Source organism: Phyllostomus hastatus, unplaced genomic scaffold (assembly GCF_019186645.2).
Source record: "Phyllostomus hastatus isolate PE091 unplaced genomic scaffold, TTU_PhHast_1.1 phas_contig_150, whole genome shotgun sequence".
In the NCBI taxonomy this organism is placed as follows: domain Eukaryota; kingdom Metazoa; phylum Chordata; class Mammalia; order Chiroptera; family Phyllostomidae; genus Phyllostomus; species Phyllostomus hastatus.
The window spans coordinates 9,173,629-9,200,471 of NW_025333611.1; positions in this window are offsets into that span (position 1 = coordinate 9,173,629).

Genomic DNA, 26,843 nt, shown 5'->3' on the forward strand with positions numbered 1-26,843 from the left:
ATTATTAATTCATTAAGTTTTAATTTGGGTAAAATAAACACCTGGATAATCTTTTGTGTAGCCCAAATCTGCACAGTAAGACAACAAAAATGAACATTTCTGGACTAAGTGTTTAAAGATTAGTATTTTTCCCCATGGTCCTGAAACATAAGCCAACTACCCCATTTGCGTTCGGCCATAGACCTCCCCCCAAAAAATTAACACTGAAAAACAAAAAAGAAAACAAAACTTAGCTGGGTTGAAATGACAAAAAAAGGATAGATGGTAAATTAGTCTCCAACATGTCGTTTTCAAGGTTCATTCTGATTTTTTATCATAAACCATTTTTGCTTTATATAAAACTCCCCACGTATTAAGTAACGTCACATGAAGACAATTCAAAACACTCACTCATAAAGTTTCAGCCTGAAAAGAGCAAGGGCCCTCATCAGTTTCAGTGCCTCCTTTTGCGATGAGGAGGTGGGGGAGACCTCGGAGGTCTATTGGAGAAAACACTAGGGGCGCAGAGACAGGTCATGGGAGAACTGGGACTGGGAGCCAGATCCCCCAGGTGCCAGCGCCAGCCATCATCTCAACTCAGACAGAGCCCTGAGCTGAGCAACTCTTGCAACATTTCACCCCTGAGCTGAGTCACCATTAGAACCTCCAGTTTTGAAACAGGGCTCAGAAACCGAATGCCACGTTATGCAGTGATGTCATTCTTCCCACCACCCCAGCTGACGTCCTCGAGAACCGTTGCTTTCATAAGATCCCGGTTGCTTTCCTTTTTCAACCCGACACCTTCTGTTTCCACTAAACATTCATTTGGATTTCTCTTAAGAGGGAAGTTTCACACACTTCCTATGGCCTCTACTCCCTCATAGAAGAAGTGGCATTTGAGAAAGCTGACTTCAGTCACAGAGTGCAAAAATGAATATTTTCCACACGCAGCTTTGAAGGTTGGTGCTCTTTTAACACAGCCTCTCGGTTTTCCTCGAGATTGACTGCGGGGGAACTGGACGGCGGTTCAAGCAGCACAACAGAGGGTGTTTGATAAGCAGTGCCCAGTGTGAGGGACGGATGATGAGGCCTACAGAGCAAGGCACAGCCCGTGGCTGGGGGAGAGATCATTGATCCGAAGGAATTGAGCGCTTCCCCAGAAAACTTGTACTGCAAACCGTGCGTGCTCAAATTCTGCTCCGCAGCTGTCGGGGATGTTGCGTCCATACTTTTTCTTAATTTCCTATTCGTTAGGGAACACAGTACAGTATTGGTTGGTATCAACTCAAAAAAATAAATGGGTGCCTGTATATATTCTAATATATAATGTAATATATATGTTTATATATCATAGAGAGCACTTAAGAAAGAAGAAACATTTTGAAAAGAAATAAAAAGGGAAAGGTGAATACATTTTTTCTTCTTGGGTAATTTTGGTGAATCTCTTGATATATGCTCGGCAGTATTTCAGATTTTGCAATAAAATTTTTCTTATAGAAACTATGATAGCTCTGGCTGGTGTGGTTCAGTGGATTGAGTGCAGGTGTGCGAACTGAAAGGTAACTGGTTTGATTCCCGGTCAGGGCGCATGCCTGGGGTGCAGACCAGGGTGAGAGGCAACCTATCGATGTAGCTCTTGCACGTCAATGTTTCTCTCCCTCTCTTTCTTCCTCCCTGCCCCTCCTTCTAAAGTTAAATAAATAAAATCTTTAACAAAAAGAAGGTATGTATGAGAGGTAGGTAGGTATTAAAGACATTAACCACCTAAATGCTAGATAACTCTTTTTTTTTGCTAGTTTCTACATGTGTTATCAACCGCAGAATGCATTGTTACCATTTTTGCTTTAACAGTCAGTAGTCTTTCAGATCTATTCCCATATTTACTATTTTTGATGCTTTTCATTCCCCCATTTACTATCATTTCACTTCAACCTAAAGGATTTATTTTAACATTTCTTGTAGTACAGGTTTCTAAAGACAAATTCTTCCATCGCTAGGTGTCTGAAAGTGTTTCCTTTCAACTTCATGTTTGGAACATAGTTTTGGTGACTATGGGATTCTTAGCTGACAGTTCCCACCACCCCCACTCCTCCCTAAGCCCATTAGCAACTGAGTTTCATTGTTCCCTGGTCTTCCATTATGATGAAATGTAGTTATCATCTGTCGCTCATCTAAAACACCCCGCTTTATACAGTGCATCTCCCCCTACCTTACTGATACTTTATTTTTTCTGTCTTTATCTTTTAACAGCTTCACTGTGGCATGTCTGGATGTATTTATCCATTGGGGTTCTCTGCACTTGCCTCTGAAGACCTAGAACGACTCAATGAAATTCCTCAAGTCTCTTACCCCTTCCCCTCCTTGGGAAGTCACTGGGTCACCCTCAGTACGAACCTGGAGGTCCTAAGAAACCTCCTCTCCGCCCGTGTGCTTTGCCCCAGCTTTTCTTCAGTGACCGTGTGGCCCTCCAAGAAGCCCTGTGTGCTTCCAGGGAAGGGGAGGGTGCTTTTGGTTGTAAGTTCTTCCCTGTTAGGGATGACTTGCCACTGTTCACATTTTAGTTCAAGTTAAGCACCTTTGCGCCCATGGCTCTCAGATGTACTTTCAAAACTCTGTGCTCTTATAGCTCATCTGGACAGTCACCATTGGTAGGGTGACTGTAATCATATCTTGAAACTTTCTACATACTACCTAAAGTGGCAGTGTCTCCTTAGTCATTCTCAGAAATTCAGCCACGTTCAAAGAAAGAATTCATCTGAGCATGATGAGCAACCCAAATAGTGCACACAGTTGCCAAAATATGCAGCCACTATAGGGAATGTTAACTTGTTCGGTTTGGTTGAAAGTTTTTGGTATGTGAAGGTGAGTTGCAGAAAACGAGTAGATATTGCTGGAGGTGTCTGTTGGTTTCACCAGTATGGCACGACCTTCCTGGAAAATGTCCTCGGCTTCCATTGAGGGAGCTGCCCCCCACCTAATCCTTCAACTGGTCCTTTTTCAAATGGAATTCATACAAAGACAGGCATGGGGACTCAGCCTAGATCATCACAATGCCCCATCTTTCAGTCAATGGTGCAGTTGAGACCCATGGCAAGTTAGTTGGTGTCCTTCCTTGGAATTTACATACACAAAAACATGAGAAGAAAAAGAAATAAAAACAAATCTCCCTATGTGTGGATAAAGCACATCTGGAGGAGAAAGCCAGGGGGCAAATGACCTGGAGAGATGACCCGCTGGCCAGCTCCCTCACCCCCTCTGCTTTGTAAGCCTTTTTTTTTTCTTTCTGAAACTTGTCTGAGTTAGGTTCTGTCCCTTGCAGTCTCGAGTCCTGACTATTACTAGTCTCTATCTGTAATAACACATTTAGATCTTAGTTACTTTATTATAGCTGTCAAACTGGCTCATGACACAGGTTCTGGTGACTTCTTCTCAACTGAGATATCTGTAAAACTCAACAAGGAAATAACCACATTGAGGAATTTCATGGCACTGTTCCATAAACCGCTTCATTTAATCATACTCTTGAAAGGTCTTGATCTATTATGATCAGACTCATTCTACAGATGAGGAAATTATGACACAAAAAGCTTCAATGATAGGACCTAGGTTACATAAATAGCTCCAGAATATTACAATGTTTTCTCATTAGTTGACTTGGCAATTTTGTTCGTTATTTGATCTGCAAATATATTTACTCATACATCATTTGTCTACATTACTCTCTTGTTGACTCTAGCATCCCAGTGTGAACTGGTTTGTACCTCGCTTTGTAGTCACCAAAATACACCAAAAATTGGTTTACCAGTAATGATTTAGTAATTTAAACTCTGAACAAAACAAAATATTTCACTAGGTAGAAATGACCGAAAGTTGGTTCTAAGATTAAGCTACTATGTTGCCTTTACTCATTTCTAACGTTTCTTCAGCCAAAATAAGACAAAATGTTTTCTGTGATCTGAATACCATTACTATGTGTGGCCTATCTTCAAGTGAGTTGTACTGTAGTTTAGGGAAATAAAATAAATGCATTAATTGACATAAAAATAAAGATACCTTATAGTAGCTGTCATAAATTGAGGCCATATTCTGATTTCTAAACATATTTAATATACGTCTCTCTGACCACCACTTCATAAAGATAGGACCCGTGTCCAATTTCTTTACCACTGTTCTCCAGTCCCTTATTTAATGTGTGACATATGATATAATCAGCATTCAATAAATACTTGGGAGATTAATGGATAAAGGAGAGGCACTACTCAATTTCAAATTACAGCAAGGAAACTTCTGGCTAGAAGGATTGGGAAGGCTTTTTCTAGCTGACAACATTGCACCTGGGCCTGCCAGCCGGGTCAGGGTGCGAATGACATTGGGTCTGAGGCGGGGAAGCAGGATCAGCAAGAGCCAGCAAGCATCAAAATAGGGAGCAATGTATGAAGAATGGCAACCAGCTCTGTCTGGGAGAAGCATTTGCTATAGGCAGGTGAATTATGGGAAACGAGATTGGAAAGGCGGTTGGGGACGAGAGGGCCTTTTATTTCAATCTAAGAAGTTTTCCCTTTATTTGTGGACAATGGGGACTCAGTGAAGGATGGCGCCCCAGGGAATGAATGGAGCTGTGGTCCAGGATCATTAATCTGGGAGATGTCTGCAGACTGGATCGGGTGTGGAGGAACTGGAGTAAGGGGATGCATGAGCTGTAAATTGCAAGTGAATAACAATGATGTCTGAAACCAGAGTAAAGGAAGTGAGAGTGGAGATACAGTGACATATAGAAATTATTCTTACTATTAACAATTATTTCTGGCTAAATAACCATATATTGTTCTAGGCACTATACTAAGAGCACTGATGCATCATTTCATTTGTCCCCACAAAGCAACTATCAGGCATATTACATCAACATGATCTTATGCTCGAGGTCATAAAGCACCCAGGTCACACCTGGCAATTGGTAGAGCCAGAGTCTGAACCCAGGTAATGGGACTCCGGAACCTCAGCTCATAGCAGCTCCTAGTTATGTAGAAGTTACATCTAAAGTCTTGAGGAGTTGTTTAGCTGTGGAGTAAACAGGGAGGGACTGTCCCCCTATTTGACCTATAGGATTTCAAATTTATACTAGTAACCTATGGGAAAGTTTATATTTAGGATATAATGGGTCTGGAATACGTCCAGGGTAGCCAAATGGGGCGTTCCAGCAGACAACTTGAAATATGAGACTCAAGTTCAAAAGGCAGGTCTGGAAATGGAGAGTGTGGAGTGTGAACCCAGAGGAAATGTCTAAAATCACACCATTGCCAAGACAGAGAGCAGAGACAACCAGAAGAGAGGGTCAAGGACCAACGTGTGAGAATGCTTTCGTAGACTAGGAGGAGAAAGGGCAAGCAGAGACTGAAACCGGGGAGTATCAAAGGGACAGAAGGTGTTATGCGTTGAATTGCATCCCCATAAAAATTATTTTGAAGTGCTAACTCCCAGTCCCTCGGAATGCGACTGGATGGGGAAGTGGGTTTTAACAGATTTAACCAGGTTAAGACAAGGGTGGGCTCTAGTCCAATATGACTAACGTCTTTATAAAAAGGGGATATTTGGACACGGACAGGCACAGAGGGAAAAATGATTTGAAGATTCACCCAGGAAAACAGTTGTGCTGGACAAGAGGCATTTATAAGCCAAAGAAGGCCACAGATTGCCCGCAAAGACCAGAAGCCACCAGAGGCAAGGAAGGGTGCTTACGTAGGGCTGTGAGAGAGAGCATGGTTTCCCCCAAACCTTGACTTCACAGTTCTAGACTCCAGAGCTCGGAGAATAAACTTCTAGTGCTTTACATGTGTGGTACTTTATTACATTGGTCCCAGAAAAATAATGCAGAAGGCAAAATGCACATGTATGTACATAAACACACACACACACACACACACACACACACACACACACACACACACACGGCCAGACTGTTTGAAAAGGATGGAATGAGCATGGTCAGTAGTGCCGAATGCAGTACAGATGTTCTTGATATAGAGACGGAGGCCTGAGCAAATTCTGATTTATTTGATAACCAGGTACTGACTGGTGATCCGCGTGGGGTCAGTTTCAGTGAAGTTGTGACAGAGCTGCATGTTTAAGTTTAAATACCTAAGACAGCAGATACTAACGTTAAAGAATGTGAAGTAAGGGCTATAAGACAAGAACAAGTGGAGAGGACTGTGACACGCAGAAGATGGCATGCTCCATGAAGGCATTGTTATTGTTTTTTTAATTACTAGGATGGCAAAGAAAAACACATCTGCGGTCCATGAATGCGCATCCTTTGTTTCAATAAATAAGTGTGTTACCACTGATTCTCCAAGTCTGATGCTACAAGGGAAAGCAGAGAGAGAAATTTAAGGAGGTTAGGGATCCAAAAGAAAAAGTGTTTATTTCAAAAACACTACAGAGAATATCCAAAGATTGAAACTAAATATTCAATGCAGAAGTAGAAAGAAACTGGTATATGTTTTATGGCTAGAAAATTGTGAGTAATTTTTATAAAAATGTATACATAAATAATGTCATGGCCCATCAACTAATCATATTGAAAAGCTGTGTTCTTTCTTAGAGGATGCTATTGTTCAAAGTATTTTTAAACAATTTTGTCTCAATTAGAAATTACTAATCACTTTATGACTCTCATAGAAATTCAACATAATTATTGAATAGGCATTATACCACTTTGAGATACAATATTATTAAACTTCATAATTATCCCGATTCTTCTGACTTGCTTTTGAAGAACCGTCAAATATTATCTTAAAGAGGAATATTAGCCATGACTGAGGAGAACTGTGAATCAGTTTTGGTAAAGTGTATTTTCAAGAAATTTGTCTACTTCATCTACCTTGTCAAATTTATTGGCATTGGGTTGTTCCTAATTCTCCTTTATCATCTTTTATTGTCAATAGGATCTGAAGTGAGTTCCTCCCTTTAATGAATGATATTGGTTATTTGTGATTTTTGTCCTTTCTTGATAACTTTGCTAGGGGCTTATCAATTTTATATTTTCAGAAGACCAATTTTGGTTTGTAAATTGTATCTATTGTTTTTTCTATTTCATCAATATCTGCTCTTATTTTTTGAGCCCAAAATTCTACTTAACTTGTTGTTCTTTTCCCTAACTTCTTAAGATGAACATTTACTCAGTGATGACATAGTTTTTAAAAAACACTTAATGCTATATATTTGCTTCTAAGCAATGATTTAGCTTTGCTCTACAAATGTCGATATATTGCTTTTATTCAGTTAAAATAGTTTCTAATTTGCAATTTCTTCTTTGTCCCACAGGTTATTTAAAAATAAATTTGTTGATTTTCAAATGTTTGGGTATTTTCTGTTGATATCTTACCATTATTGCTGATGTAGTTGTGTTGTGATTAAAAAATATATACTTTGATAAATTTCATTTACCTTTAAAATTTATTGAGACTTATTTTATGACTCAGCATGAAGGCATTCTTGGGAAAGTCTCTACATGAAGTATTTCATTTCAAAATAAAGTATATAGCATAGTTTTGGGGGTTAATATGGGTTTTGGGGTTTATAAATTGTCAATTAGTTTCAGTTGATTGATAATGTTATTTAAATTTATGTTCCCTGATTTTCTTGTCTGCTTGTTTTACCAATTACTGAGAAATGGATATTATAATCTCTGACTGCAAATTTTTCTATTTCTCTTATTGGCTCTATTAGTTTTGCTTTTTGAATTTTAATGTGCACTTATCAGGTGCACGTACATTGAGAATTGCCACATCTTTCAGATGAAGTGTTTCTTTTACCATTATTTAATATCTTGCTTTATATCTTGTAATATTCTTTGTTTTGAAATTCACTTTGTTGGATATTAATTTAGCTGCACCATCTTGGTTATGGTTACGGTTTGCACAGCATAATTTTCCCATTATTTTACTTTTAATCTATCTCTATCTTTATATTTAAAATACCTATGGTTGGGTTTTGCTGTATTACTTTTCCCTATAAATGAGAAACTTAGTTCATGGCCATTCCTGCAGACTTTTGAAAAGCTATAATAAAAGCATTGGAAACAAACAAACAAAAAGGTATTTCAGATATACGTGAGCAACAGTAACTTTATCGGAATAAACATGACTATTTTAAAGGAGACTATACTGATATTGAAATAAGTCCTTTAAATGAATCAAATTACAAGTGTTCTCCATTAAATCTATAGTATATTGATGAAATGCTTTGACCCTTGACTTATATTTTTGTTTGTTTTCCTTTTTTAAAAATATTTTATTTATTCTTAGAGAGGGGAGAAGGGAAGGGGAAAGAGAGGGATAGAAACATCAATGTGTGGTTGCTTCTCTCGTGCCCCCCAACTGGGGACCTGGCCTGCAACCTAGGCATGTGCCCTAGACTGGGAATCGAACCGGCGACCCTCTGATTCGCATGCCTACACTCAATCCACTGAGTTACACCAGCCAGGGCTGTTTGTTTTTCACAACTTTTTCATTGTACCCTATTTCCCTACTGTCTTTTATGGCTTTCCAGTTTACATTAGAGAACCTTCCCCACATCTTATCACATATTTGATTATATCTCATGTTTTGAGTTCAGATGGTAGCTTTTAGTTTATGAGAAGCCAAGAAAAGGCACATTTTTCACATTTTTATTCAATTAATTTTGGCAGGGTTGCTTTTTGCCAGCTTATTCACTTCACATGTGATCAAAGAAGAAAACAATAAATATTTTTAAAAATAACAGTCTCCATGGAGTCACACTACATTTGGCTTCTGTGGAATACATCTGATTGTAGAATTGACAGATGTAAATTAATATGGTAGTACCAATGAACTTAGTTAACAACATACTTTTCTAAGTATTTTTATTTCTACAGCATTTGCTGTTCGTATATTGAAAGTTTTTGAATAGTTTTACTTGCTCCTCTCACATTAAAAGACTCCAATGGCCCTGCTATTCTACTGTAGATGGCAGTGGGTGGGGCCATAATATCTCAGTTGCTTGCCCTGTTTTCTGTGCAAACATCACAACTGTTCTTTAATTGCAAGACCATACTAAGCAGGGAAGACACAATACAAGAATTCATAAATTTGGTAGCTTGATGGATATGTACAAATGATTTCTCGTCCTTATACATTTGATGGTGATCATGTATAAGGACGTGAAGTATTCAAGTACCAGAAGTAAACACCAACTATCTGGCAATAAATTTAATGTTTTTTTCCACTGTAACACATTCAACAAATGTTACATTTATAATATTTTCTTCTTCTTTTTGTTAGTATGTAGGTTAGCCTTTGTCATTTTTGGCTAGAATAATGCAAGTGTTCTAATTTGCTTTGCTACCTGTCATCTCTTCCTAGTGTAATTAATCTTTAACTGTTTTTTTCAGAATGATTTTTCTTAAACCAAACTTGGATGGTGTTGGCAACCCTCCATTGTCCAATTACCATAGACTGTTTTAAATGTTTCTATTATGTCTACACCCGAAACTGTCACTATTCAAATTTATAACAGGTCAGCAGCAGAATTCTGGCTAGAATCCCTCCAGACTTTGTCTTCTGCTGGTTTATTTTCAGTGGTGTCCTTTGTTCATGCAGCAATGAAATTCAAGAATCAATTCCTGTCAGGTCTCAAATGCTTTGGTTTTCTGTCCTGGGTCTAGCCTCATCAATTTTCCCTGCTGGAGTTTGAAAACTCAACTCTGATTTCTAAACTTGTAGTAAATTTTCCCCGTTACTCTCTCACACATTAGTATGGAGGCCTTGCGTCTACTCTACTTCTTGAAAATGACAACCAGGTCTCAATATTGTAGCAGAAACTTGAACTTCACCATGATGCGATTTCCATTATGACTAGCTATAAAGTCAAGATGCAAGAACCCAGTCTGAGGGAGGAGGTGATTTCTTTTTAGTTTGAAACCTCTCATGCATTAGAAATGATTTGGGTGGGAGGAGCTTACAGATGGCAGAAACCCAGTTCAAACGGGGTCAAGGACAAAAGACAGTTTTTTGTGTCAAATATCTGGAAGTCCAGATTTAGAGCTGGCGTCAGGCCCGGCTGTCTTCAGAACTCAAATGAGGTCAAGATGACTCTCCCCATTCTTTCTCTCTGTCTCCTTCTATTGTCTGCTCTGCTACATTCACAATGGGGTGAGGTAGAGAACTCACAGATTTCTCTTAGAAAATATTAACGACCCTTATTTGGAACATTTTGGACAAAGGCTCATTACGGATTGGTGGTATGGAATAAAATTCATTTATTGACTTTTCTCTTGCCCTAAATGTAGAACACTGTTAGTTATCTAATTAAAATGTATTCCCTTTCTCCGGCCAACTCTTAAGTGAACATCAAATTTGTTAAAACATGTATTCTTGCCCTGGCTGGCGTAGCTCAGTGGACTGGGCACGGGCTGCGAACCAAAGTGTCCCAGGTTCGATTCCCAGCCAGGGTACATTCCTGGGTTGCAGGCCATAACCCCCAGCAACCGCACATTGATGTTTCTCTCTCTCTCTCTCTCTCTCTCCCTCCCTTCCCTCTCTAAAAATAAATAAATTAAAAATGTTAAAAAAACAAACATGTATTCTTTCTTTACGTGATTCAGGGAATGGTGATCCTGTTCCTGGCCCAGGGGCAAATCCTCACACATCTAGGCCAAATATTATAAGCCCATTCCTTTTGGTAGCGAAGGGTTCAGGAATAGGCGTGTGGACTGAGTCTAGCCAAGGAGACATGATACAGTGCAGTCAGTACAGTGCAGTTAGTGCTCTGGGGGTGAAGGTGGTCCTGGAAAGGGTTTCCTGCTACTAGGAATCACAAGCAAGAAAGACAATCACTGCCCTGGCTGGCGTAGCTCAGTGGATTGAGCTTGGGCTGCGAACCAGGCATCGCAGGTTCGATTCCCAGTCAGGGCACATGCCTAGGTTGCAGGCCATGACCCCCAGCAACTGCACATTAATGCTTCTCTCTCTCTCTCTCTCTCTCTCTCTCTCTCTCTCTCTCTCTCCCCCCCTCCCCTTCCCTGTCTAAAAATAAATAAAATCTTTAAAAAAATTTGTATCATTCTAAAAAAAAAAAAAAGAAAAGAAAGAAAGACAATCACTTTCATTCCCGTTGGGCACTCTCATGCCTGCAGGTGTTTAGCAGCACTGAGGAAGTCCCCTAAGGAATGACCTAAGTGTGATGCCACCATAGGAGGAGACCAAAGGCAAGAACATAACAGAGGAGGAGTTCAAATCCTGAGGAATCTGTCTAGAGTCAGAACCGCCTCTCTCCCTCCACACAGTCAGGCTACAAACACCTTTATTGTTTAAGCCGGTTTGACCTGAGACATTCTTCTGTAAGTAAAAGCCTCTTAACTGATGTGCTTGTGAGGCTTAGCTCTGTGTGTGGGTGGGTGTGCACACACCCGCCCCACACACATTTTTGAGCTGTGTGGCTCAGAAAATTTAGCTGGTAGCAGGTGAGATTCCCAGATTTGTGACTTAAAGTCGACTCCAACTATTTCTTCTTTAAAGGGCAATAACTATGAGTTCTATTAAAATACGGGCTTTGCTTGACTAATCATGTATTGGATATAAAACCATGGTTATAAAAAAATCTAAAAAATTGACTCTCATAAAACATAGAAATAGAGGAGGAAAATAAATTGTACCGATACTATTCAGCAATAACAGATACAAATTCTTGTTCAAGTTTCTTCTACTGGGAATAAGAATGAATTGAGAGGAGTTGTGTTTCAGTATTAATTAAAAAGAAGAGGTGGCATTTTTTATTGGATTCTCTCTTAGGGACTAATAATTTAACTATAGGAATCACAGTATCTTATTGAAAATGAAATAATTAAAACACATTTTATATAATGTGGTAAAAATATATACCCATGGTATAAAATGGTGTAAAAATTATTTAAAAAATCAAAGACCCTGAATAAAAACGAATATGATGCAAAAATCTCAAACATTCACTTAGTGTATCTCATTTCAACTAATGGAAATGTGGTGGGGTCAGAAAGGAGACCCATATGGAAACCAGAGAAAATTGAAGAGAGAGAAAGAAATGAAAAGGAAGGAGATAACTCATGAGCTTCTTTATTGTCTAAAGTTTTAAAAATATTAATTACTTTACTAGTTTGTTATAGTCAACACAATTAGGAGACTTAATGGTGACAAGAAGACCTGTAGAAGCGATAGATAGATAGATAGATAGATAGATAGATAGATAGATAGATAGATAGATAATTTGTCCTTTCTGCAACTACACAGAACGCCCCAAGACGCACAGTTAGCTTTTCGGAAGTTCACGGAGTGGAGCAACACCCCGCTGCGGTGACCTGTCATCTGGCAGAAGAGGCTGTCACGGGCTGTGATGGAGCACCCGGCGGTGTGCAGCAGCTTTCCCTGGCACCCAAGTGTCGGGCCACGCCGCGCTGACTCCCCGCTAACTCCGTCTGCAAGCCCCTCCCTCCTTCCCTTCTTGAATGGCGCGCTGTCTTGAAATGTCAAGTCTCACTGTGCAATTATGTGATTCAACCTACACTAATCAAGTGATTATGCAATTAGGAAAATTCTAAGGTTTTACATGTTTGTTTCTTAATCTTTCCCTGCTAGCGGTGACCATGGAACTCTGCATTATGTTCTCTTTCCAGAACTGGGCAGCATCTCAAGGAGATTCTCTTATCCAGTCCCTCACTTCTGGAATCTTATTTGGACCCCGTTTCTTTGGCCTGTGATGAATAACAGACCATTTGCTCACTAAAATGACGGCTTAATCAGGGGCCAGTACAAGTTTTCCCTACAGATTGGCTTCCTGGTCACTTTTTTCTCTCAGGAGGGGCCTTTGCATTGTTCCTGCTTCTGTTCTCTCAGGACTTTCACCTGACACTGTATATCGGTGCTAATTAGATACATGAACTTCATTTGCAGAGAAAGGAACTGTGTGCTCCCATAGGAACCTGTGGTCCTCAAAGCCTTCATCCCCCAGGGGAAAGAGGCGTGCCTGTCTCTACCGCTCATTCCTGTATTTTAGCTTTCATAGGTAAACCATTTTCCTTTCACTCCTTCTTTTTTAGCTTCAAACTGAAAAAACATGTTGCTGCTGATACATGAACTAATTCATACTGAACATGGGCTTCCAAACAGGCTGTCAGTGCCAGTATTGAAATTCAGGGGAGGGAATAAATAAATAAATAAATAAATAAATAAAGATGCTAGTAGTACATTGAGTTATTGTCTACAGCAGAGAGGTTCATATTGTATTTCCTGATCTTTTTTTTTTAAACACATTATTGGCATCTGATGAAGCTTACACCACATACGCCATTTCTACTCCATGTGCAGTACGTGATCCAGTGCCAGTACCCAAGCCGTATGCTATTGGTTTACAGAGAAGTAAAATAAATAAATAAGTAAAAGAGACAGAGGGTAAAGACATACGGCCAAGGTTATACACTCGGCAAAATATGGACATACTCTTATCTCTCTACCCAGCCTGTTTTTCTCCACTTTCCTGGGTTCCCGTTTGTTTACTAGAAGGAAATCTTCCTGCTGTCAGCCCCTGGGCAGAGCGGCTAGGGATCTGACGACCTTTCCTTCTCATGTCTTTGTTATACCCGGGGTATTGCCAGATGCACTGCAGAGAGCCCCGAGGGGCAGGCCCAAAGGAAAAGGCTCCTCCGGAGTGGACTGTGTGGCCCATGCAGCAGGGCAGAGGGAAATGTTTTGTGGATGATAGGCCTGGCCCAGCATTTCTCATATCGTATCACATGACTAACTGATTGTTTCTTAATCTTTCCCTGCTAGCCGTGACCATGGAACTCTCTGCATTATGTTCTCCTTCCAGAACTGGGCAGCGTCTCAAGGAGATTCTCTTATCCAGTCCCTCACTTCTGGAATCTTATTGGGAATACTTATCTTAAGGGAATACTGTGGTCTTGTAGGAAATGTAATATCGTTGGAGGCAGAAGACCTGGACTGTGGTCTCTGCTTTAGCAGCTAATGCTACAGGGCCCAGAGCAATTTGCTCGGTCTATTAGACTCAGCGTGCTCACCCTGCAAAGCGGGATTAGTCAAACCTGGCTCTGAGGTGCGCTGCCAAAGAAATATAAAATGTTTGCGAATGTGCTGTCCAAACCACGGGTAGTTAACCCAATAGAAGGAATTCATATTACAGTGCTCTGGAAAATATAAAAGACAGGTGATGGGAGACAATTCTTCATGGCTGCCACATTTTGTCATATCTTGATGCACGCTTTCATTTTAGACTATGTTAAAGATACTGAGAAACGATGTTTTCTTCTGTAACAAAGGACAAGATTCCTTAGCACCATGGCACATGAAGACAGTGCCTCCCGTGGAGGAAAGGACAGGCCTGCTTTCTTGCCATTATAAAATATCTGGGTTCCCTAAAACCAGGGTTGCTCTCCTGTAACACAACACATGGTATATGCAGGTGATACCTGGCACCACCCTGTGGAACTTGGAAATTTGGTAACAGGTGTAAGAAATATTATTTTCCTCTGCCCAGGAGTTTTACATGAAGGATAAATGGATGTTTTTTGACACTAGGCAGATATCTTTCTAGAATAATTTGTGTTTATTCTAGCCAGAGAGCTGCATTTCCCATGACCCTGGCTATTTTGTTGATATACTGAAATGAACTCTTAATATATTTAAGTCTTGTGATTAAAGGAATAGCATATTCAAGATTCTAATTTTGGTATGTTTTGTATATATTTTCTATCAAACAATAGATTGAGAAGCAATGATGAGGATGCTATGTTAAACCTGTACTCTTTTAAAAACACACTCCTAGAAAATTCTGTTTTTACAAAGTAAAAGGAGATTTAGACCTTCTTTCTACTACATCAGTTATGTAAATAAAATTCAGCACATTTTTCAAATTTGTGTTTATTTTTCAATAAGCAAATATGAAATGAAAATAAGGTAGTCAATGACCTTAAAATTAATTCATATTTCCCTACAGCTTCCACTATGTCCCCATTTAAATATTTTTCATTCTTTTTGGAAACAAAAGGAAAAAATAATATTTACCTATCCTATCTAATTTTGCAAACTGCAAGCTTATAAGATTTGTGTTAGAGTTTCCAAATCAAGAATGCTGAGATGCACTTAATTAATTAGTGAGCTCATTTAATCAGTGCCCTTAGAGACATTTTTTTCCTTGTTTTTTACTTTCCCGAAAAGGACTCGAGACATTTAACCAATAAGAAGGCAGTTACAATCCTAGGAATGGAAGCATTTTGTAGACATACGCAGAGTTCTTCACCATAGAGTAGATTTAATTCTGTTGTAAATATAACAAGTAGGAAGGACAGAACCTCTTAAATTATCCTCAGTGGTCTTTGAGCTACCAATCCTTAACACCTGGAGTTACCAATCTCCCCAAAGCCAAAGACTATCTCTTTGCTCCAATTAAATGAGACACAAACACACTTTATTTTGATCTTGAGGCTGAATTTTAGATCAGCTTCTCAAATATGTAAACTAATGTAAGAAAAAAATTAGAAACCTATTTTGGAAATTCTAATTTAAAAGACCTCATTTTTTGGGTAATTTCTTTACACAAATGAAGCACAGCATGGCAGAAATTTACCCCAGCTTACACGCTATATAATGAGGGCTACTATGGGAACTTTTCTGATACCGAAACAACATTCTGTAAGCCTCATTGTGACATGAAAAATTAATACATGTAGGTCTTCTCTCTTGTCTGAATCTTCCATAAGGCTTAATTATTATACAGGATTTAAAGAGTTGGGAAGGGGATTGGGTTTTAAAAAGCCTTTTATAACAAAAGTCCAATGTGTTCTATTTAAGGGAATAAACTGAAAGGCTGTAATTTAAGTCAGATTTGTGAGTGTTCCATTATAAAGCTTTATTGGATTTTCAATTATAATTAACAGAATAATAACTGAAGATGTAAACAGAAACAGAAATGACTGTACTATCAAACACCTGCTTCATAATTATTTGAGCGACAAAATGTTTTTGAGTCTCCCACTTATTTATAATCCTGGCATGTTTTCTTAAATGCCTGTGTATGTGTCAATATGCTTAATTATTTTACAGCTCTCCATGAGACAAAGACAGCTTAAAAAATAATCTGGTCCAGGTGACAAACTTGAAGCAATAGGACTATCACTGGGAGGTCAGTTCACATAATCAGAGCCAAAAGATGAGGCAAATGCAGACGTATTTGCAAGTTCTTGTGAATTAAATCCTTAATCGCAGGGTATTACAATGACCCCAAAGTGTCAATTTAGGACTTAGAGTCAATGGACTCATAGTCATCTTATAGCTGAAAGGTGGGAATGGCTTGAAAAACTATCTTTAGGGAGCTATCGCTGAAAAAATGCAGGCCTCTGCCATTCTCCCCTAAAGGAGGCTATGTACCATTTTCATTTGGCATCCTAACAATCTTATATTTGGTTTGAGCAGTACATTTTCGTTTCATTCATCATTTAAAGACAGATAATCAGAAAGTCATTACACTGGCCGCCACCAGACCCTTCGCTCGATTGTATCGTAATTGAGCACTGCAGAGCGTGTGCCAGATCTAATGGATAATGAATATATTATGTCAGTGGAGCCGCCTCAGTGAAGCTCCGGGGGAACAGACAAGAGGGGGTTGTGGTGCTGACATATAGGGTCACAGATGCTGCGCTGCTTTACTGATGGAGTGATTGTGTAATTAGGTAATCAATGGTGGGTACTGCGCTGTTTGTGGGCATCTCGCTCTGAAAATGTAAAGAGTGTATGCATGGGCAAGTCGCCATTTATTCAACACAGTTTAGAGAGACAAGATTTAGCTTGGGACTGAGCATATAGTTATTGTTAACCATTGCCGGGCAAGAAAGACTAAGATGTAGGCATGAGCCTGGTTATGTTATAACGAGAATATGTGGGATAGTTCTTATATTACCTTTTCATCACAGCCTGCTCAGGATTCTTTAGAATAATGAGATCAACGCAGAAGTACATAGATCCTCTTGCTCCATGATGGTCCCCTTCAGAAATCTCCTTGTCTTTTATAATTAACTACAGTCAAGAGTTTTTTAAGCCTAAGAAACACTTAGGCACATAATAATAATGCCATTGATAATAATAATAACACTGATAATAATAGCAATACCATTACACAGAATTATTGAGCTCTGACTTGGAAACTCAAGCATGCATTAATCTAATAATTTGTCAAGACCACAATGTGTCAGAGGGCCGAATCAGCACTTGGAATGAACTGCATAACTCAAAAATCCATACTTACAGCTATACTGCTGTAGTGTCTTCTGAGCCTGACTCAGTTCCACTGACGCATCATTCTTATCTCACTTTCTCTTATAAAATTAGTTTCTCACACTACCATTTATGAAATGGCATGCCAGACAACATCCAGTGTTATCAATTAAAAAAGAAAACCCAGTTATATGTTATGGCAAAGACACAAACCGAACAGTGTCAGAGGTATGACGAGGATGCAGATCCTTTGGGACAAAACATTCTTTCTGCTACACTGGGTAATTTGATGAGTTCATATTTAACATTTAAAGTGCTATGCATTTTATTATTACCACCACTAATGATAACTAAATGTTGTCCATTATGGTTTACAGAAACCTCAAGTCCGTTCCATCTCTTGTGCAGAGAGGGTTATGGCATTTGACTGCAGGTATATAGATAGCGCCAGTCTAGACACACTATGCCAATCTGGATATACTGTAATTTTGGTTTTCCAAAACTAAAAGTTTTATAAAATAGTGTAATTGTCAGTACACAAGGGATTCATTTCTTATTTAAATGTATCAGTAATGATAGTCTGAAGAAGCACTTTATTCATGAGAGACAAATGTGCCAGAAAAATGTGCCATAAATTACCAATCATATCATGTGTAGAACAATTGATCAAGTTGGGGATGGACAAGACAAATGGAAACACAAGTGATCCAGATTTTGGAGTAATTGGGAATAGAGTTTTAAATTGCTAGTATTAATATGCATCAAAAGTAGATGAAAAAATGGAGATTTTTACTCAGTGAGTAGAATCTATATAAAAAAGTCAAACATAAATTGGAGAGTTCAAGCATATAATATCTAGAATTAGGTAAAATACAGCAGAAAAGAGGATTAGTAAACAGATGAATAAAAACTGATAGATTAATTTAAAATAGATTATATTAGCACATGAGTAAAACTTAAGGAGATTAAAAACAAGAAACATATGCAATATGCTTGAAGGCATAGGCTCTGTATAAGTAGCACTCTAAAAATAGAAGAGGATGTATCAGTTCTCTATTGTTATGTAACAAATTATTATAATATTTAGTGGCTTAATACAACAAGTATTTATCATCTCATAATTTCTATGGATCAGGAATTTGGGCAAGTATTAGCTTGATGCTTCTATTTCCAGGTCCTTAATTACATTTTATTTATATTAATCAGTAGGGTTGCAGCATCATCTGAAAGTTTAACTGGAAGGAAATCTGCTTCCAAACATAGTTGTTGGCAGCTTTTTATTACTCATGGGCTTTTAACTTAAATATTTAGCTATTTTACAGTTACTGGCTAGAGATCACTCAGTTTCTTGCCACATGGACCTCTTCTTGGGGCAACTCATAGTTTACACCATGACAACAGGCTTCCTTAAAGAGAAGAGAGAGAGAGTCACAGTCCATTTGGAATCTAATCTTCAAAGTGACCTACCATTATCTGGACCACATTCTATTCGTTAGAAACAAGCCATTATACCCAACCCACACTCAAAGGAAGGGAAGTACGTAAGATTTTGAATACCAAGGGAAGGTATCATTGAAGCTATCTTAGAAGCTGTTCACCACGAGTGAGAATGAGCATAAGGAGTATTTGAAGAGATACGGTGGTAGGCAAGAGGATGTGACTCTCAGATCTCTGACTTCAGAAAACATAATTGGCCTAAAAAAGAAACCCTGAAAATATCACTTTGTTGGTGCCAAGACCCCATGTCCAACAGGCTGCTTCCAGCAGTGACCACATCGTACACAGAAGCTAAGACAGGCATGTTTTTGGAAGAGACAAAAACATGGGTGACTTTAACTTTAGGACTATTCAATGACTGTCTAAACTTTCTTTAGGATTTTATTGTAATATAAGATGTTGTTTTACTCATACTGACTCCTCTTTCTCCTTCACTGAGAATCAGACACAAACTGTGATCCAATAGCTCTTTTACCTCCTGGGTCCTCACTAATTTCTCTCAACATTTTTCCTAGTAAGTTTCTTGCACATAGTCCTGTCTTGGAGTTTGCTTCTTGAAAGACCTAGACTAACATAGATGTTGGCTAAAATTATTCCCAAACTGACATACATAAAGTCATAGTTTGCAGAAGTTTAATAAACCCAAAGCAGAATAAAAACATTTTTTGAACTCTAACACAAAGAGTAAATACTTAAAGCAGCAAAAGAGAGAAAAGCTCTTTCCTTTCAAAGAAGAACAAAGTCTTTAGGGCAACATTTCAGAAGAAACTATGAGAGCTAGCTAACAATGGAATGACTACTTGAAAATGATGATATGTTAAGATTCTGTAACTGAACAAAAATGTTCTTCAACAAGTATGGTAAAATACTAAATTTTTCACACAAACAAAAATAAGAATTTGTCAGTAATAGAATGATACTCAAAAATACTAAAGTTACTTAGAGTGAAAGAAAAAACAAGATAAAAAGATATACTAGCAATGGTTAAGTTATTTATACTGCCAGAATATACATGATCCCAAAATTCTGGAAGAAATAAAAACATCCCAAAAAATGGTATATATGAGTTAAATTAAAACAAATATTGATTTGTATATATTGTAAAATTATCACCACAGTAACTCCAGTTCATGTCTGTCCCCATACATAACTACAAAATTATTTTTCTTATGATGAGAACTTTAAGACTGCTGATGCTGCTTTTTAAATGAAAAAGATTATAGAAAACGGGGATATGAATGACAGAAATCTTTTATGTTTCATACTACAGCAGAGTAGATCAGCAAATCTGTGTCTAAATGCTACCTTAGGAATTTGTTATTTTCACTAAAAAAAAATTTGCCTCTGTTTCCTTAAGACCTTGATTTAGGTGGCCAACAACCATGTCATTTACTGATAATCTGGCTTTATTTTTCTCTTTAGTGCTTGCTGCCTTTGACAAACATCTTAAAACCCCTTCTGCATTTGTCACTCTTTCACACACCACGCTGCAAGCTCTCTGTGGGCAGGGGCCTTCGCTGCTATTTGGCCAAAAGTACGATAGTGCTTGTTGTTCATTCAGCATTCAATAAATCATTTTGAACAAATGAACAAGTAAATGAGTTCATTGAAAAATAGGAAAAGATCATTTAAAAGAATGAAACATAGCATAATACATGAAGGTAAAAATAACCTTTATAAGCAATCACAATAACTGTAAATGGAACTCGAATAACCTAACTAAAACAGAGATTGTCAAAAAAACAAAAATAAACAAATACACAAATAAACTCTAGGTATTACCTAATTTATATAAGCAAAATAGGGATATGGAAAAACTCAAGATAAATGAGAAAAGACTTTCTCCTCAAATACTAGTCAATTAATACTTTGTAGCTATTTCAATATCAGACCATTAAGCCATAAGTTTTAAACATTATTAAAAATAAGGAGGGTTACTGCCTAATGATAAAAGGTCCAATTCACTAGGGAGGTTAAATAATTCCAAAGTGTATAACCCTAGTAACATGGTCTCAAAGTAAACAAAAATGTGTAGAATTTAACAAATACACAGCCACACTGGGGGACACATCTCTACCATTAATTCATTTATCAAACACAAACAAAAAACAAACCTGGTAAGGTCAGACAAGATACCAATGGCTTACTTATCAACCAGCTCAATCACGTGCTATAATAGAGCACTACCCTCAGCATTTACACAGCAGACATTCTGCTCAGACCCCCAGAGGACACTTCATTTAAAAAGCAAGTGCATCCTGAGCTATGGAACAAATGACGGGCTCATGTAAACGAATCACAGTCATGCCCACAACATTCTATAATTGGGTGAAATCAAGGTACGAAAAAAAAACAAACCCAAAATTAAGTCTCCAAAATTCTTTCAGAAATTTCAACACATTTTTAAAAAATATATCATGGGCTCAGGGGAAAATCAAAATGAGAATTATAAAATAGTTAGATGTGAATAATATTGTAAATAATTATGGGATGGAGCTAAATAGCAGTTAGGAAAAAAAAGAGCCTTAATGTTCATGTTAAAATGAAACACACTGAAAAATAATGGTCTAAGCATTTATCCAGTTGAAAAAATTTAGAAAACAAATCACAAGTCCAAAGGAAAATAATAAAAGGCAATTGTAAAGAAAATGTAAATAATAAAAGATAAAAGAAAGATAGACTACTAATGATCAATCAAAGCAACACCTGTGACAATTATGAAACTTTAGCACCATCATTCTGTGTAAAATCTAGTCTACACGGTAGTAGCAATCTCTGCTTAAAGTGAAAAATAGAAAAAGAGATTATGAAAATTAAAATAAAAGATCCAACGTTGACCTCATTCTCAAATACTAAGATCATCTACATTGGAAACTTAAGGAATTTTATAGAACAATAGAAGTTTAATAAGAATGCTATAATTTAAAAAAAAAAGAATTCAGTGAGGTTGCTGGATAGAAGATCAATATATAAAATTAATTGTATGAATATACAGCAGTGAAGAGGTGATATTAAAACTTTATAGTTTGTAATATTAACAAAAAATTAAGGTACTTAAGGTTAAATTATTAAAAATGTATTATACATGAAAACTGTAAGATTTAAAATGAGTGGATCAAAAAACTGTGGTACATTTACACAATGGAATTCTATGCAGCAGAGAGAAAGAAGGAGCTCCTACCCTTTGCTACAGCATGGATGGAACTAGAGAGTATTATGCTAAGTGAAATAAGCCAGGTGGTGAAAGACAAATACCATATGGTCTCACCTATAAGTGAAACCTATTCAGCAAAACAAACAAGTGAGCAAAATAGAACCAGAGACATTGAAATGAAGAACAAACTGGCAGTGACCAGAGGGGAGGGGGAGGTAGGTAACGGGGGAAAGTTGGGGAAGGGTCATTAAGGAACACGTATAAAGCATGGACAAAGCCAACAGGGGGGATGAGTGTGGGAGGTGGGGGTGGGTGGGGCAAGGGAGAGTAATGGGGAGAAAATGGGGACAACTGTAGTTGAACATGAATTTTTAAAAAAGTAAAATATGATGAAACAAGTGCTAAAGAAAAGTTAGGACTTTAAAGTATTTATGTTTTTAAAATTGTAATCAGAATAATTAAAAATAAACCTTAAATGAACAGATTGGTATACACTCCCAATGGATTGGAAATGTAATAATAAAAACATATAAATCATCCCTAGATTTTGGTATAAACTCAATGAAATTTTAAATGCTGTGAGTGTCAAAAGGAAACCTACACTGAATGACAAATTATGGACAGAGAGGTGGCATTTTCAATGCCTGTAATCAAGGTTTTTGTGCCCCAAATAGATAAAGATTCCCAAAATCCATTTAATCAAGAGATAAAATGGAAACAAGCAATTCACTGAAATTTCTATGTGAAGTTTCAATATGCATATGAAAGATGTAACATCTCACTAAACATCAGGAAATACAAAATCAACCAAATGGAATTTCCAAACCATCAAATGAACAAAGCTGGAAAGGACTGATAATTCCAGGGACTGGCAGGGATATAGATTTATAGGAATTCTTACAGATTGCTGGTAGAAAAACAAGCTAGTCTAATAACTTTGAAGAGAAAATAGCCAGATCTAATCAACTTGAAAATGCATATAATTTGTCACCTACTGATTCCATTCCTAACTCATCTCAATCAATATTTTTATAGCCATTGATGAGAGAAGCATTGCTTATAATAGTGAAAAAGAAAAAAAAAAAACACTAAATGTCTAAAACAAAAGAATATAGTGTGGGCAGCCTTCCAGTGGCGCATTATACAACCATGAAAATAAGGGAATCACAGCTACATCTGCTAAGATTGATGTACACTGTAAATATGCTAAAACAAAAGAGTTCTACAAAAGAACAATGCAGTGATGATTCATTTTAGGGTGTTTTATTTTTTGGAGTGCATGTGTGTATCCTCATGTGTATGTAGCACTACATATCGTGTATAGTAAAAGTATAAAGAGAATTTTGGCATGATGGACATACATTTCATGATCTCACCTCTCAGGAGAAGGAAGGGTAATGCACTTACATGCGGAAGCACACATAAGCACACTCACAAAATTATAATATGGGGCTGAAGTTGGAGTGAGGATATAAATTCTGAATTTTATGTTTTTTTAATCTCTAAGTTATACTAGTATTTTTTTCCTATGGCAATACATTTGCTCCTGTGAATTAGAACTCATTTGTCTCTCAAAAAAACATGTCTATTATTATGGACAAATACATATTTTAAAATGAAGAGAGGGTTAGAGTGAGAGAAACTATAAGCTATTGGCCACAATTTCCATCTATCACCATCTTATTCTGGATTTTTTTCTATTTCACATCTACCCACTTAATATTATTTACTAATAGGTGTGTAGTCTTAGATTCATAACTAGCTGATATCCCTCTCATTTGCATTTGACTGTTTGATTCAGATTCTTCGATGTGAAGAGGTTATCAGACATCATGGAATTCACTCTATTAGTCCAAGAAGTCAGATATAAGGTATCACTGGTGAGTGGCAAGCCTGCTTTGGCGAGTTGTCTTTAAAACACCACTCGCTATCCTTTTCAGTGGAGGGGAAAAAAAACCCATCATGCCTCCAATTGCTGCATTACATTCTTAATTTCAGTATTACATGGCCGTCTAAAAGCATTTCACAGGTGTTTGCTGGAACTCATTAGACTATTTGGAACTCCTTCATGCTCCCTAAAAGGCAATTAAAATGTGTCTGCAAATTACCTCATGTGGCCCAAAGCACAGCTGCCTCTTCCCCCAGTTACTGCGCAGTGTTTCCAAACACCAGAAAACTGCTTGGAAACCATCAGTTAGCAAAGGCAAAAAAAGGGCCTTTGGGTGGCTTCCTTTCTTCTCATCCCCAGACAGGCCCATTCACTCGGGGTCTGTTGCCAAAAACACAAAACAAGGCTGTTAGATGACAAAAGTGGATGATTACAGAGAGAGCTGTGAGGGTCTACGGATACAACGAGGACTTAACTGATCCAGTGCACTGATGGGTTCTACTCTTAACATTCTTTCTCTTATATTGAGTCACAGAGAAGTGCGGGTTGGCCTTTATGGTAACCGAATTGAAAATTCTGTGACTTGTTTAAGAATGGAGCCTGGCTTTCTCCGCTGTGAGTATCATCGTATCTAAGTATTATCTGCTTATTTCCCCAAGTAACAACCTCACCATGAGTACGTGCTACTAAGATACAGTCAGCATAGGTAATCCTACGCTAGAAAAAAAAAGTCTTCCCTGTTCTTGGAGAATTTTAACTCTGCAAGCACACAAGTCACATTTATTGGGCAGTCAGGAACATCCTTATGGCATCCTTTGCATGAACTGTTCTATTTAATCTCACTGTCCATCTCCTCACACTGAAACTTAGAAAGGGCACAGCCAGAGAGTGAAGCAATGCTTGTTAGAATGGGGTTCGAGTAAGCTGATTCTTAATCAGAAGGACTGAATAGAACATTCGCTGAAAGTAACACAATATTTGTCTCTAATACTTCCACTTATGTCAACACTTCCCTTTGCACAATTTTTAACTAGAATTATTTCACCTGAACTGGAAATCCATCAACTGATTGCAGTTTACGGCTGCATTTGTTGATTTCAACTGAATCATGATGTCACATTTTTAAGTGAATCTTCATTGTATTTTCCCCCCATTGAGTCATATTTTAAAATGGTACAACTAGAAAAAAAAATAAAAATTAAGGAATAGGAAACTATTTGTTTTCCCAAAATTGTGTGCCATTATACTGGTATCTAAATGTTGAATGCCACCAAAAGGAATTATCTTAATACTTTTAAAAGTTCCATTTGTCTAATCAAAGATTAAGCTCCAAACATATTTTTGCAGCAGGGAGATTTGCTTGTTCAAATAAGATGTTAGGTCTAAATCAAGTGAAGTGTGAGAGACAGAGTTAAGGCTGTCCATTGAAAATGATGAAACAGTATGGAAGAATTTTAATATTTTTCCAGATAGATGCAACGCACAGATTTCCAATAATTTAATTGGAATCCTGTTAGGAATAACTAAATGATGACTGCAAGCTATTTTGTAATTACAAAATGCTAAATAATAAAAGTTGGCTAATTACCATTCAAAAATACATGGATGATTACTGGAAAGGGAAGAATGAGACGACAGTGATGGGTTTAATGTCTAAATTAGTAATCATCTTAACTACTTTATTGCTGACCAATTAAGGAGATAAATGAAATCTTAAAAGAAGATGCTCTGGTGCTTTGCTATACCTTAGTTTGCAGCATCACATTTCACTTGGCAGAGGGGGGGTTAGGCAAAAACAACTTGCTACGGCATAAAGCCTGAACCATAGTAATATACGGTGGCTAAAATTAAACAGTTTCTGATGTTTAGGTCTTATGAAAGTGTAATTTTAGCTCCCCATCTATCAGATCAACAGAATTAATGCAGGCATCCTTCTTCATGAGGTCCTTCCTGACTACAGCAATTTCCAATGACCTTCCCTGGGCTGGGATAAGGGCATGCTTTATTTACCTTGCTCTTGTTTCCTTTATAGCGTTCATCACCACAGCGTGTGCATGCGTGTGTGTGTGTGTGCTGGGGGGGATTACTCTTCATTGCCACTGCTCCACCAGACTCCACACGAGAACAGAAGCTCCTTGAAGACAGGAATTTGGTTTCTTTTCCCCCGCTGGAATCTCAGGACTGGCCCCACTTGGTCATCCGTGATTTGGTGCATTGGCATGGAAATCAGAGCCTTCCTATTAATTCCCCCAAATAATTACTAGTAGTACTTGTTTACGTGATCAGTCCTCATCCTTTGGTAAGTCCAGCAGTTGAGTCTTCTCTAAGGTTTTATGATTAATCAAGATCAAGGAGAAATGACTCATGTTAATTAAAATGATAAGATACAGATGCATAAGCTAGCATGTCAAAGGTTGCCATGGCTAGGTGGTATTTAAGCAAAACATCAAACAGGCACTTGGAATTCTAAATGTAGAAATCGGACTGGGCTGGAGATAGATATACAGGTGTCATCAGCATATAGATGGTATTTAAAGCCACTGTTGAACCCTTACCTAAATATTTCATATTAATGTATTTTAAATTCAGCTCTGGCCTCACTGTGTTCTTTGTTTTCTTTCGTTATTTGGGATATGGCAAGTTCACCTACATGTGCTTTACCTCCTTCCTTCTTAACGTCCTGTACCTGCCAGGCCACCACACATTCTGCAGCAAGCAGTTAGACAGGCATGAGCAGAGCATGGACGGGGTGGGGGGGGGGGGGGGTGGGGCGGGGCAAGTACAAGGTCACCAGGGCAGAAAGCCCCAGGTGCCTAGCAATAGACAATTACAGGATGGGATCTCACCCCCAGGGTGACCTTTCTTCCCCCAGAAGATGGCTGGTCATGCTCTTTAGAGCCTCTGACCTTTCATATGCTAGTCATGTACTTCGAACTCTCCCCTGACCTTTCCTCCCCTAGCATACCATTAGTCACGTGGTAGACCCCCTTAAAGGAGAAACCAGGGGGCCAGAGAATAGCCCCATAAGTCTCCTATACAAACCCTTGCCCGA